The sequence below is a fragment of the Lepidochelys kempii genome, chromosome 9 (genome assembly GCF_965140285.1).
Source record: "Lepidochelys kempii isolate rLepKem1 chromosome 9, rLepKem1.hap1, whole genome shotgun sequence".
Lineage (NCBI taxonomy): Eukaryota > Metazoa > Chordata > Testudines > Cheloniidae > Lepidochelys > Lepidochelys kempii.
In genome coordinates, this window is record NC_136388.1 from 72,778,905 (window position 1) to 72,791,036 (window position 12,132).

General features: G+C 41.8%; 1 long non-coding RNA gene across 1 annotated transcript in view; it reads left to right on the forward strand.

The window, feature by feature from the left end:
- Nucleotides 1-7,780, forward strand: part of LOC140917632 (uncharacterized) — a 111,293-nt gene extending 103,513 nt beyond the window's left edge. Inside the window, exons 4-5 of the long non-coding RNA XR_012160930.1 lie at nucleotides 5,363-5,455; nucleotides 7,650-7,780. This is a non-coding gene — a long non-coding RNA (uncharacterized LOC140917632). The remainder of the gene's footprint in view (nucleotides 1-5,362; nucleotides 5,456-7,649) is intronic.
- Nucleotides 7,781-12,132: the final 4,352 nt, after the last annotated feature.

Consider the following 12,132-nt stretch of genomic DNA (forward strand, 5'->3'; position numbering starts at 1 on the left):
TCATTAATTCAAGATTGGAAGAAATGTGGATACGGATAAAAGGAAGACTGATATGTTTTGTGGTGATAGTCCTTCATTTTCAGGACATCAGTGGTGCACACCAGGATTTAAAAATTTCAAAACCTCAGAAGCCTAAGTCTCATTGAAAGGCAATGGGACTTCAGCTCCTGTCACTTAGTTGCTTTTGAAATTTTAACCCTAAATACATATCTGTAACCAAACCCAATCCCAACCCACCCCTTGGCAAGCAAATGATATGTGAAAGGTTCTTCAAATGAAAAGAGAAGCAGCTGGATGTTTGAGAGGGACATTTTGTGAAATGTTGTAAGATTCTGAATGGATATGAGTGGAAGACATCGTTTGTCAAGGACAGAAAAAAGGATGTGTTGTAATCAAAGCCTGGAGTTTAGCTCTGTGACTTGATCCCATGCTACCTTAAACTTAATAACACATCAAACATCTGGCAGAACAGACCTAATATTGCTTTCTGTACTGTACAGTATTGCGGACATGTTGTATTATCAATTTAAATAAACTTTAAATCGTTATTCTTGTGGAGGGGAGACCGCTAATTGCACAAAAGTTATGGCCATTTTGTCTTATTTAGTTAAATTTTTTCTACTGGAGAATATATTGACATAAATACAAACATGTTATCAAAACAGTAATATGTGGTTGCAGTAATTGCCACTTAAAATGTAATAACTCATTTTCTGCTATGGTTTATATTATGTCCTAATGATCTTGATAATAAAATAACTTTTTTTTTTTTACTATAAAGATAGATGAGTGACTAAAGTCAATATGTTATGATTAAAATCTGGTCTAGTGAAATTATTTAGACAAATTAAAATAAGTAAGTCCCCCCATTTCTAAATTACAGGATTGGATTACAGTAAAATAGCTTATCAATTCTTGGTCTCTCCTTCATTATCTTATACAATATAAAAACTAACAATTTATTCAATTTGTAAAGGGATTTCACGTCTAACTAAAAGTGCCAAATTGATACTACTATGATTGAGATCTGAATCCCATGATTATCCATACAAAGATATAGCAATGGAATTGCAAACTTCATCACTCCTTTGATATTCCTCAAACCTGACTCTAAGGGACCACTTCTATTGCTGTAAGAAAATTCAGTCTTTATACCATCAGGTTATGGCCCTTCTAGTAAGAGTGCCATTATGTTTTTTTTGTTATTATGTAAATAGCTGTCCAAGAGAAACACATCAAAGTTCCTCATCTTGTTTCATATAGACCCATGAACAGTTATCAAATTCTAATATGTTTGTCACTGCCAGCATAGATTGGGTTTCAGTCAGTGACCATTTATAAAGTTATCTAACTATATATGGACTTGGAGGTAACTGTATATAATCTGATGGATTATTATTGTTTTCTTAATGTAGGTAGCGTTCTTTAAAGGCCTATTAGAACCAAATCCAAACCTGTTTCATTAATAAGTTCAATTTAGTTTATATGTTTTAAATTATTAGAATTTTAATGAGACCTCACTCTGACTGACAGCAAAATCTGGGAGGGACTTGTCTCATGTATTATTGGTAAAAATGGAGATCCGGCCATGCAACTCATTCTATATCTATATTTTATATTCGGTTCCCTCCCACCCCACACGCGCACACTGTATGTTCCCAACTGCCCCCAACCTACTTTAAAATATATATATTATTTCAACAGCTTAGTTCATGACCCCCTCTCAATATAAGCCCTCTTCCTCCTGCCATTCATTGGCTTAGGAGACCACTGGAACTCCAAAGGTTATCCCGCTGCTATCCAGGAGGTAGAATTGGAACCCTGCTGGTGTCATATATAAAAAGTCAAAGTCCACTGCTAATCTTCGCTGGTTTGGTCTCCCTGACCCCCATGTGTCATAGAATCATAGAATATCAGGGTTGGAAGGGACCTCAGGAGGTCATCTAGTCCAACCCCCTGCTCAAAGCAGGACCAATCCCCAATTAAATCATCCCAGCCAGGGCTTTGTCAAGCCTGACCTTAAAAACTTCTAAGGAAGGAGATTCCACCACCTCCCTAGGTAACGCATTCCAGTGTTTCACCACCCTCCTAATGAAAAAGTTTTTCCTAATATCCAACCTAAACCTCCCCCACTGCAACTTGAGACCATTACTCCTTGTCCTGTCCTCTTCTACCACTGAGAATAGTCTAGAACCATCCTCTCTGGAACCACCTCTCAGGTAGTTGAAAGCAGCTATCAAATACCCCCTCATTCTTCTCTTCTGCAGACTAAACAATCCCAGTTCCCTCAGCCTCTCCTCATAAGTCATGTGTTCCAGACCCCTAATCATTTTTGTTGCCCTTCGCTGGACTCTCTCCAGTTTATCCACATCCTTCTTGTAGTGCGGGGCCCAAAACTGGACACATTACTCGAGATGAGGCCTCACCAATGTCGAATAGAGGGGGATGATCACGTCCCTCGATCTGCTCGCTATGCCCCTACTTATACGTCCCAAAATGCCATTGGCCTCATATCCAGCTTCTCGTCCACTGTCACCCCAGGTCCTTTTCTGCAGAACTGCTGCCTAGCCATTCGGTCCCTAGTCTGTAGCTGTGCATTGGGTTCTTCCATCCTAAGTGCAGGACTCTGCACTTATCCTTATTGAACCTCATCAGATTTCTTTTGGCCCAATCCTCCAATTTGTCTGGGTCCCTCTGTATCCTATCCCTGCCCTCCAGTGTATCTACCACTCCTCCCAGTTTAGTATCATCCGCAAATTTGCTGAGGGTGTAATCCACACCATCCTCCAGATCATTTATGAAGATATTGAACAAAACCGGCCCCAGGACCGACTCCTGGGGCACTCCACTGCCAACACCGGCTGCCAACTAGACATGGAGCCATTGATCACTACCCGTTGAGCCCGACAATCTAGCCAACTTTCTACCCACCTTATAGTCCATTCATCCAGCCCGTACTTCTTTAACTTGCTGACAAGAATACTGTGGGAGACCGTGTCAAAAGCTTTGCTAAAGTCAAGAAACAATACATCCACTGCTTTCCCTTCATCCACAGAACCAGTAATCTCATCATAGAAGGCGATTAGATTAGTCAGGCATGACCTTCCCTTGGTGAATCCATGCTGACTGTTCCTGATCACTTTCCTCTCATGTAAGTGCTTCAGGATTGATTCTTTGAGGACCTGCTCCATGATATTTCCAGGGACTGAGGTGAGGCTGACTGGCCTGTAGTTCCCAGGATCCTCCTTCTTCCCTTTTTTAAAGATTGGCACTACATTAGCCTTTTTCCAGTCATCCAGGACTTCCCCCGTTCGCCACGAGTTTTCAAAGATAATGGCCAATGCCTCTGCAATCACAGCCGCCAATTCCTTTAGCACTCTCGGATGCAACTCGTCCGACCCCATGGACTTGTGCACGAGTCCGGCCCCATGGACTTGTGCACTTGTGTCCAGTCAAGTCCATTCAAAATGCAGTCACTAAGACAATCTTCCTTTCCTGTTGATCTGATCACATCACTCACACTGGGGCCCCTACATTTGCACTACATCAATTTCAAATTTATCATCTTCAGGGCTCTACATAGCTATGCCCTTCTCTCTTATTGGGTCACCTTCTCTCTCCTGGTGATGTCAGCCTTGATGCCCCATTTATGTGCTTCACCCATGACCATCTAGAACTGTTTTGCACATCACACCATGTATGGGAGATGCCTTTGTGAGCTAGTCTCCTAAGCCAATACCCTCTCTTCATTTAAGACACCTTCTGAAGAACCATTTTTGCTGCTACTCCTACAGAAAATTAGGGCCCAATTCAGCAACCTCTTTATGACACCTGTCTAACTTAAAGCACCTGAGTAGTCCCAGTACCTTGCTGAACTGAGGCCAAGTTGATTAAGTCATCTACTTATCCAATTTCACTTATTCAGCTCATATATGCAATGTTTATCTGTATTATGGATGAAGGAACTAGAGAGGGAGAGACATGAAAATACTGGAATTTAATACTGGATACAAAACAGACATCAGGAATGGTAACACTTCAATCTTCCTGGACATTCTATAACAGATTTAAAAGTAGCCATACTTGAACAAAAAACCTTCAGAGGTTCGGTCTAGTCTTACTGGAGAGCACCCACATCTGCCGCTAACATCATCAAAAGAATGCCTCCCACCTGAATGGGGTGTGAAGCTGCCATTACAATTTTTCCTCCATGCAAGTAGACCCCTAGATTTTGGCTGAATCAGTCAGAGTTCTTGTGGCAGCACAGTCTCTTTGCTCCCTGCAACAGACTTTTACCTGCCAAAATTATAATTTTAACTTCAGAAATCTTTATCTCTATACCATAATAGTCCTCGACTAAGTGCATGGTAGCACAAATAATGTGCTGTATTTTGCCACTTTACCTTAAACAAAAAAGTCTATAAAATGCTGTAAAATCAACGGTTTTAATGCTGACAAGATCCTCGATTTTCTTGATAGGATTTTGTTTTTCCTATGAGTTGTCCAAACATCATCAATAATCAACATACTGGTGATGTGTCAAAATAGCAATAAAATTAATGTTTTGTCCAACCTCTGAATTTGGCATGGAAGCAGAAAATATCAAGTGATAGCACAATGCTGCAAAAAGTCTTGAGTTGTGGTCCAATTTAAAATAATAAGTGTTTTCTCACTGTTCAGTGAGATATGATTTCAAAGAACTCTGTAACCCACTTCCTATTTCTTTTGCCCTCGGTCTGCTGACTAATATTTGCATTTTTCCTAAAACAACATATCTTCCTCCCTGGATGGAAATTCCTGATAAATGCTTTCCGTTGAACTTCCTTCAGCATTTACATTAAACAACACTGATGCCAGAGACCATTTCCTGAGGTCTTTGCTTTCTACTTTCTGAACAACATGCAGTATCCTCAAGAGTCCATCATGACTGCCTGCTACCAGTATTTTTGTTGTTCAGTCTTAGGAAGATTTCCAGACTTAATTATAATTATTTCAGGAATTGCTCCAGAAATGGTCTCCTGATTATTCTTTTGGGAACTTCTGACTATGAGTTAAAGGAAAATAAAATAAAATGACTAAATCTGAATAAGCTACTACCCTTAATCAGTGATTCATGCATTAAGCCAATTCTAGAGATAACCTTAAGAATCATTCTACTTTGGTTCGGAGTATAGTTCTGAAATATTTGCAGAAACATTTTGAAAATCAAATTAAACTTATTGTTTTGGGGTTTCATTTAAAAGCTTGTATCTGAGACAATAGTCATGGAAGGTTTTGCTTAGGTTTCAAGTTTTGAAAGATTTTTTTTAAACAATCTAAGTCAGACTGAGTACTTATAACTGAGCTTTGTTTTGTGTTTCAGGTTCAGATGAACCCAAAATACAAAGTGAAACTGGAGTGGTACCAACCAAAACAAACTGAAATCAAAGGAAGTGTTCATAAAACCCCAGATCATGTGAGTTCAAAGTTTCACACAGGATTGTTACTGTAAATTTAGCAGTTATCATATACATTTTGTTCTCTCAAATAATAGCTCCCAGAAAAACAACCATAAAAGGTAAAACTCCAGAAAATAGTAAAGCTGCAAATAAATTGGACTGAAATTTGTTAGAGGGAAGGGGTTGAGCATGATTCCACCTAACACACAGAGGGTTTGGGGCTCCATCAGTAGGATGTGGTTTGGTTGCTTTGAAAGGCAGGGAGGTGAAAGGGGTAGCAGCTCTACATAGCATGATTTCTCTTCAGACCTGTTGGAAAGAATCTGTGAAGATAATGCTAACCCCTTTAGCATTATCTTTCATACAGTCCCTATGTGCAATGTCAAAAAAGTTGGGGGATGAGATGAAAATATTTGCATTCCAGTAGCACCTATGGCAGTGGTCTCCAACCTTGTTATGCACAAGATCACTTTTTGAATTATAACCAACCCAGGATCTGCCGCACCCCTTCCCCAGAGCCCCGCCCCACTCACTCCATCACTCACTCCATCCCTCCATCACTCACTCTCCCGCACCCTCACTCACTTTCACCGGGCTGGGGCAGGGGGTGGGGGTGCAGGTGCAGGCTCTGGGGTGGGGCTGAGGGGTTCAGTGTGTGGGAGGGGCCCCCAGGCTGAGCCTGGGGCAGACGGTTGGGGTGCAGGAGTGAGGGGTGCAAGCTCTGGTAGGGAGTTTGGGTGCAGGGATCATATGGTCTCATAGAATCCACTGGACATTTCATTAATTTTATTTGTATTCATGTCATTTGTGGTTTATAAATCCAAAATCCTTCAGGGGTTGTCACAAATCAGTGTAACATTCTCAACTGTGAGGCATACATTGGCTGAGCCTGGGGTAGGGGCTGGAATGCAGAAGTGTGGGGTGCAAGCTGTGGAAGGGAGTTTAGGTGCAGGAGGGGGCTCCGGGCTGGTGCAGAGTGTTGGGGTGCAGGAGAGGGTGAGGGGTATGGACCCACGGAGGGAGTTTGGTGCAGGAGGAGTCTCTGTGCTGGTTGAGGGGATTGGGGTGAAGAAGTGGGTGAGGGATGTTGGCCTTGGGAGGGAGTTTGGTGCAGGAAGGGGCTCTGGGCTGGTCCAGAGTGTTGGGGTGCAGGAGAGGATGAGGGGTCTGGGAGGGAGTTTGGGTGCAAGAGGGGGCTCCAGGCTGGGGCATGGGAGGGGGTGCGAGGTGCAGGCTCCGTCCGGAAGGCGCTAACCACAGGTGGCTCCCGATTAGTGGTGAGGGGGCTCAGGCATGCTGCCTGCCCTCCTTGGGCTGCTCCCAAAAGCAGCTGGCTGTTGGCACATCTCTGCAGCCCCATGGGGTGGGGGAAGCAGATCTCCGTCTGCTGCCTACGCCCTCAAGTGCTGCCTCCAGAGCTCCCATTGGCTGGTTCCCTTGCTCGGGGAGGAGACAGCATGCAGAGCTGCCTTACCCCCACCCCTGCTACCCGGGGTTGCAGAGATGTGCCACAGCCAGACACTTCCGGGAGCGGCATGGAGCCACAGTAGGCAGACAGCCTGCCTGAGCCCTGCTGCGCTGCCAGACTTTTAGCGGCCCAGAGGTCATGATCAAGTGGCAGAAGCTCCAGGATTGACCAATCGATCACGATTGACAGGTTGGTGACCACTGACCTACAGGGATACAGTCATAGACCAGGATCCCACTGTGCTAGGCACTGTACATACACATAACAAAAAGAGAGAAATAGGCAAAGGTCCCCGTCAGTGCAGTTCCCGAGAAGGTAGAGGGGGGATCAGGGCATGAGTGGTAATCCAACAAATCTGGCTACACTGGATTGTTTGGTGTCCACAGAAGCATTCCTGTTTGTCCTGGACCATTTTATTAGGTGGGGAAAAGAGAAACTCAGCAACCCCAAAGTGAGATAAGCATGAAACAAAATATGGCTCCTTCAGTCTTTCTTCAACCAGCTTTAGTCCCCCGGACACTGAGATTTCAGTGGCATATAATTTAAACATTACATGACTAAACCCCTATGTATCAGTGGTGAAATCTGTACACATCAAGATGTGACGTTACCCTTAGTATGCATCCAAACTGCAGGTTTTGATAGTAGTATGCTGTCACAAGCACAACTGAATGTTTCTTATAAAAATTTTCAAGGGAACAAAGCAGAATATGGTATGTGCCTCTCTCTCTTTTCCCAAACAGGATTTTCATGACTATTCTCCTCGCATGATATGGCCAGGGAAAAAGGGTTAGAAGCAGCTCCTACTTCATTCATCCTCCCTAAGAAACAAAAAAAGCATCTAGTGGCAGGTGAACCTGAGAAGGTTTGGCACTTCAGTTTAGATAAGTACATGAGCTTTTGATGTTTATCAGAAACTTATTGGAATTTATCTAAGTCGTTTTATCTGGAAATAGAGTTGGAACTCGAAGGAGAACAGGCTGTCTGGTGATGTTCTGACCAGGTAGAAATACCACAGACAGATTTTTTTCCTCAGTATTTTATGCAATCTGTTTCTGATTATTTCATGGACCCTTTCTGAGCTAAAGTAAGCAGAGGAGAATTAAGATAGGCTCCACAAAACTGAGCCCTGCACTGTTGTGGGGGCACATTGATCCATGAAGTTGAATTGAAATATTTTAATTTGTATTTGTGTGTGAGAGAGACACAGAGAGAGATCCATCAGAGAACACTGGAGTCCGCGGGAATCGGGGAGTAGGGAGGGAACCTTGGCATTTGGGTTCTGCCTTCCACAATTGCAAATCTGCTTCTTGCCTCTGCCCCACCTCTTTGTTTCTTCTCTCAACAGGCAAGTTGCAGGTTCCCTCTTACGAGTGCTGCAGGTACACTAAATCGTGTACCTGCACCACATCCTCCACCACCCTGACTAGCCCAGCAAACTGTCTTCTATTGGCCAGGGCTGGTCTAAAGGTTGGTGTGCACCTCAGGTCACTTGAGAATAATTTGTGAGCCAGATAGCCTGAGGGAGGAGGAGAGGTGCAATAATGGGCAGCTAACAAGATTTGTGTGCCGGTGGCAAAATGTTCTGGAGCTGGTTTATGTGCCTGCTTTTGCCTTCACTCTGTTACTATGAAACACCTCAGTGAACCATCCAAATGATGCTGTGGGCCACCACCAAACCAGAGCAGCAAAAAAAGCATAAATCTGTTAAGTGCAGGAGAGGTTACAATCAGAGAGGAAAGGAAGAATAAGAAAGACAAGGGACCTTGGGACTCATTGGGGGTAAGAACAAAAGAGAAGGGAGTTCTATGAAAGAGATAATGGGGGGAAGAGGAGAAGAAAGAGCTTTTAGGGCTGATGGGGAGGAATGCAAATGGAAGAGAAGAAAGGCCTTAGTACTCCTAGGTGTAGGGCATTGAAGCAAGGAGAATAAAAGGGGCCTTTTGGGGCTTGGTGTGAGAGGCAGTGTAGGAACATAAGAACATAAGAATGGCCATACTGGGTCAGACCAAAGGTTCATAGAGCCCAGTATCCTGTCTACCAACAGTGGCCAATGCCAAGTGCCCCAGAGGGAGTGAACCTAACAGGTAATGATCAAGTGATCTCTCTCCTGCCATCCATCTCCACCCTCTGACAAACAGAGGCTAGGGACACCATTCCTTACCCATCCTGGCTAATAGCCATTAATGGACTTAACCTCCATGAATTTATCCAGTTCTCTTTTAAATGCTGTTATAGTCCTAGCCTTCACAACCTCCTCAGGCAAGGAGTTCCATAGGTTGACTGTGCGCTGAGTGAAGAAGAACTTCCTTTAAATTGTTTTAAACCTGCTATCCATTAATTTCATTTCGTGGCCCCAAGTTCTTATATTATGGGAACAAGTAAATAACTTTTCCTTATTCACTTTCTCCACACCACTCATGATTTTATATACCTCTATTATATCCCCCCTTAGTCTCCTCTTTTCCAATGTGAAAAGCCCTAGCCTCTTTAATCTCTCCTCATATGGGACCCGTTCCAAACCCCTAATCATTTTAGTTGCCCTTTTCTGAACCTTTTCTAATGCCAGTATATCTTTTTTTTTAGATGAGTACACAGTATTCAAGATGTGGGCGTACCATGGATTTATATAAGGGCAATAAGATATTCTCTGTCTTATTCTCTATCCCTTTTTTAATGATTCCTAACATTCCATTTGCTTTTTTGACCGCCGCTGCACACTGTGTGGACATCTTCAGAGAACTATCCACGATGACTCCAAGATCTTTCTCCTGATTAGTTGTAGTTAAATTAGCCCCCATCATATTGTATGTATAGTTGGGGTTATTTTTTCCAATGTGCATTACTTTACATTTATCCACAATAAATTTCATTTGCCATTTTGTTGCCCAATCACTTAGTTTTGTGAGATCTTTTTGAAGTTCTTCGCAGTCTGCTTTGGTCTTAACTATCTTGAGCAGTTTAGTATCCTTTGCAAACTTTGCCACCTCACTGTTTACTCCTTTCTCCAGATTATTTATGAATAAGTTCAATAGGATTGGTCCTAGGACTGACCCTTGGGGAATACCACTAGTTACCCCTCTCCATTCTGAAAATTTACCATTTATTCCTACCCTTTGTTCCTTGTCTTTTAACCAGTTTTCAATCCTTGAAAGGATCTTCCCTCTTATCCCATGACAACTTAATTTACGTAAGAGCCTTTGATGAGGGACCTTGTCAAAGGCTTTCTGGAAATCTAAATGCACTATGTCCACTGGATCCCCCTTGTCCACATGTTTGTTGACCCCCTCAAAGAACTCTAATAGATTAGTAAGACACGATCTCCCTTTACAGAAACCATGTTAACTTTTGTGCAACACTTTATGTTCTTCTATGTGTCTGACAATTTTATTCTTTACTATTGTCTCAACTAATTTGCCCGGTACTGACATTAGACTTACCGGTCTGTAATTGCCAGGATCACCTCTAGAGTCCTTCTTAAATATTGGCATTACATTAGCTATCTTCCAGTCCTTGGGTACAGAAGCTGATTTCAAGGATGGGTTACAAACCGTAGTTAATAGTTCCACAATTTCACATTTGAGTTCTTTCAGAACTCTTGGGTGAATACCATCTGGTCCCAGTGACGTGTTACTGTTAAGTTTCTCAATTAATTCCAAAATCTTCTCTAGTGACACTTCAATATGTGACAATTCCTCAGATCTGTCACCTGCAAAAGACGGCTCAGGTTTGGAAATCTCCCTAACACCCTCAGCTGTGAAGACTGAGGCAAAGAATTCATTTAGTTTCTCCGCAATGACTTTATCGTCTTTAAGTGCTCCTTTTGTATCTCGATCGTCATGGGGCCCCACTGGTTGTTTAGCAGGCTTCCTGCTTCTGATGTACTTAAAAAACATTTCGTTATTACCTTTTGAGTTTTTGGCTAGCTGTTCTTCAAACTCCTTTTTGGCTTTTCTTATTACATTTTTACATTTAATTTGGCAGTGTTTATGCGCCTTTCTATTTACCTCACTAGGATTTGACTTACGTTTTGTAAAAGATGCCTTTTTATCTCTCACTGCTTCTTTAACTTATTTGTTAATCCATGAAAAGAAAGCACTTTGCTTATTTAGCTCATAGCTCCTTACTTCAAGGGAAAGCCAGATTCTAATGGTTAGAATGATTGTTACCCCCAAAAAATGCTGAAAGAAGAAATTTTAACACCACTTGCCTCCATGGTTTGCTCTGCAATCCTACTGTGGGCTCTTATGATTGTTAGCCAAGAGGATGATCAGAATGAACCAGAATTCAAAGGCTTAAAAAAAATCCCTAGGAAAAAACTCCAGTAGAAAAGAAATCTTAAGGTTACAATGGAGTTGAGTGGGGAAAAAAACCTTTCCGATAGCTTCTTGAACAGATAACAATTTTTTTTTTAATGTGTGAATGTCCTCTGTGAATTATTCTTTGACAATGCACAGGTACAAATAATCTTGTGAAAATTTGCAAGTCAGAATTTGTTACATATTTTTATTGGTTTTTTTTTTATTGTTACTGTTCTCTGGTTGAATGACTTACATCATTAGCTAGTGCAAAATGGAAATTTTGAACTAGAAAATAGAAGTCTTAATTAGAGAGGGATTTTCAAAAATGATCAGGCTTGGCTCTCCTTCCATCAAGATCAGTGGGAGTTTTACTTTAGTAGGAAAAGAGTTAAGCCAACGGGGGCATTATTTTTTTAAATTTTAACCAAAGTAAATATTCTTATGCAGTCTTAAAATTTGTTTTTTCTGAATTTGAGCACTTCGGGAGAAGCAAACCCCAAAGACAACACATACAGTTGAAATGGAAGTTGCTATGCCTAATGGCTAGTTGCATATAATATTTTCTACTATTAATTAAGCTTTAATCATAAATTTAGCTTAAATACAAGAATCTCTTGGTTGGGTTGTACCTGTATCAAGGCCCCATTTGTTAAAAACTAGATAGGAGATTGAGATCAATGTCAGAAAAGCAGTAGCACATTGTACTACATTATATAAGATGTAGTTTTTCAAATATACTCAGCAGTCCTTCTTCCTGAGTTGAGGGAGATGAAGTATGTCAAAGAAGTGACATGCTTGATTTATGAGATAGAGAGGAAGGCTGCTAACCTTGCTCCTCTCTAGTACCATGCTGTCTGATTAATGGAGTGTCACTAGTGCCAGTCTTCAGAACAACATGTCACACCTTCCAAACTAACAAAAGGTA